Here is a 3,050-nt window from a genome sequence, read left to right as displayed (position 1 = left end):
TGCAAGAAGTATTTAAAGTGAAAAAAAAAAAAAAAAACAAGGACCTACAACCAAGATTAATCTATTCAACAAAGCTATCGTTTAGAATCAAAGGACACATACAGAGCTTCACAGATAAGGAAAAGCTAAAGGAGTTCATCACCACCAAACCAGTATTATATGAAATGCTGAAAGGTATCCTTTAAGAAGAGGAAGAAGAAGAAAAAGGTAAAGATACAAATTATGAACAACAAATACACATCTATCAACAAGTGAATCTAAAAATCAAGTGAATAAATAATCTGACAAACAGTATGAACTGGCGATTGTAATAGAATCAGGGACATAGAAAGGGAATGGACTGACTATTCTTGGGGTGGGGGAAAGGGGTGTAGGGTGAGGGAAGAGATAGGACAATAATTGTGCACCTATGGATGAGGACAGTGGGTGGGGAGTGAGGGCGGAGGGTGGGGTGGGAACTGGGTGGAGGGGAGTTATGGTGGGAAAAAAGAGTAAGTAATGTAATAATCTGAACAATAAAGATTTAAATAAATAAATAAATAAATAAATAAAAGAAGTTCTCTCTGGGCTCTCTTGTTGCTCACGTGGCTCTTGGCTCTTGGTTCTCATATGTTTTCGCCTGTGTGGCCCACAGTCATGCAGATCTCCACACGCAATGAACTAATGGACTGCAGTGGAGAAACACAAGCTAAGCTATCCTGATGCTGGGCTGGACCTGGCTCCAACATGGAAAGGAAACTCTGGATACTACCTGGGGCTCTACTGAAGCCCCAGCTATACTCTTTCTATGGGAAATGGAACTCTTGAAACCCAGGGGTGTAATTCCTTGGAAATAAACCTTTCTACCACATCTCATACTCCCATGGGAGCCTCTGGAAATGCTTATTCTAGTGGTACTCCCAGAACCCCACTCCAATGAGCAACTGATGGAAGATGAGCCCCTCTGCTATCCTCTAACACTTTCACCCTTTACAAGAAACAAAGAGTATCCTTTCTCTTCTAACAAAACATAAAGCCTTTAACTTGAGGGTTATCCTTAGACCCACAAGGAGGGGTCTCCAAGATAAGAGGTCAATGGGTCCATCTTCCAGGGAACCTTAGCACCAAAATCAAGATATGATGTCATTTTTACCTAGATGGTTTTGCTCTCGTTTCTTCCTTATATTTATTTTTTTAAATTTTATTTTATTGTTAAAGTATTACAGGTAGCACTACATATGTCTCCTTTGTTTTTTTCTCCCATTGACCTTCCCCCGGCACATGCCCTCACCCCACCCCACCCCCAGTCTCTTGTGTCCATTGGTTATGCTTATATGCATGCATACAAGTCCTTCGGTTGATCTCTTACCTCCCTCCCCACCCCTTCCTTACATTTAAGTGTTAACTCCCACTCATCCACTCCAACTGGGCCCCTGGCCCTTACCCTTGACCTGAAAATCCTCCACTTTTCTCACGCTGCCCTTCCCAGCTACCAGACCTCTCCCTGCTGATCTGCTGCCCAAACTGCTAAAGAGAATGATCTTGCAACCTCAACCAACAAACACCCTATTTTCTTTGCCCTGCAAAACAACTAAAAAATGTCAATTGTTCTTTCTCTTTTGGGCAAAAATATGAGGCCATTATTTCAAAAAGATTAAACAAATAAAAGCAATTATAATAACAGATTACTTAACAATCTGGCTAATTCTTTCCCTTTTACATGGCATTTGGAACATTGGTTGTGTGGATAAATCTGGCAATGTCTGTTGTCAATAAAGGCAATTTAAGTTTTTTGTTTAAAAACATGTTCTCAAATCCAAAAGAATATACTTGAAACTAGATGTTTATCATTTGGACTAAAAACTTTATTGGTCTTGCTCTCTCAAAGACAGCTACTTCTGCCCTGGCTGGTTTGGCTCGGTGGTTGGCCTGGGGACTGAAGGATCCCAGGTTTGATTCTGGTCAAGGTCATATGCCTGAGTTGTGGGCTCGATCCCGGGTGGGGAGGTGTGCAGGAAGCAGCTGATCAATGATTCTCTCTTATCAATGATGTTTCTCTCTCTCCCTCTCCCTTCCTCTGAAATCAACAAAAATCATTTTTAAAAAATGATATATCAGCTGAAATTTAAAAAAAAAGACAACTATTTTTTTCCTACCGCTAGTTGCCTTGGATTTCACCCTCAAGATGTTTGCTACATCCACATCTCATCAGTCTTTGCTGGGCTATAGTAGAGTATATCATAGCTGGCAAATTTCACCTTATTACCTATACGCTGTGCTCCTCAGTTGTGCTTTCCTGTCATAATGCAAGCCTTTGTCTCTATGGATCTAAAACTTCCCGGCTGGAGTTGAAAAGGCACATGAGAACCCATTCAAGGGGAAAACCTTATAAGTGTTGTATTTGTCGTGCGCGATTTACCCAAAGTGGTACCTTCATGAAGATGCACACTTTACAGCAGCGCACAGAAAATGTGGCCACATCTCACCGTTCCTGCTGTGACAATGCCAGAGCAGAGAAAGTGATTGGGTGTCCACTTGTGAAAGCAGCGTTCCCACACTGAGCAAGGCGAGGAATGCCCATACTGCGAGGCTGTGTTTCATGAGCGCTCCGCCCTCACTCAGCATCACAAGTCACACAAGAATGAGAAGCGCTTTCGGTGTGATTCCGTCTGCACACCGGAGAGGCACACGACCGTGCACAAGCGCACCCGCACGGGGAGAAGCCTTCCCGCTGCAGCCACTGCGACAAGACCTTCCGCCAGAAACAGCTCCTCGACATGCACTTCAAACGCTATCACCACCCCAACTTTGTCCCTGCGGCCTCTGTCTGTTCTAAGTGTGGGAAAACATCCACACGGCGGAATACCCTGGCAAGACATGCTGATAATTGTGCTGGTCCGGATGGTGTAGAAGGGAAAATGGAGGCGAAACAAAGACCCTCCGACAGCGAAAATGCTGAGCCAGACCTGGATGACACCGAGGATGAAGAGGAGTCTGCCGTGGGAACTGAACCTGAGCCCGGGACCCCAGCCCCACCACCTGCCAAGAAGCTGAGAGGACCTGCCCCCCAC

General features: G+C 44.3%; 1 pseudogene; it reads left to right on the top strand.

Moving 5' to 3' along the window:
- The window catches only part of LOC102765103, a 7,375-nt pseudogene that overhangs the window by 3,409 nt on the left and 916 nt on the right, over positions 1-3,050 (top strand).

Source organism: Myotis davidii, unplaced genomic scaffold, assembly GCF_000327345.1.
Source record: "Myotis davidii unplaced genomic scaffold, ASM32734v1 scaffold3056, whole genome shotgun sequence".
Taxonomy (NCBI): Eukaryota; Metazoa; Chordata; class Mammalia; order Chiroptera; family Vespertilionidae; genus Myotis; species Myotis davidii.
The sequence above is the reverse complement of the archived record's forward strand: the minus strand, read 5'-3'. Positions and strand labels throughout refer to the sequence as shown.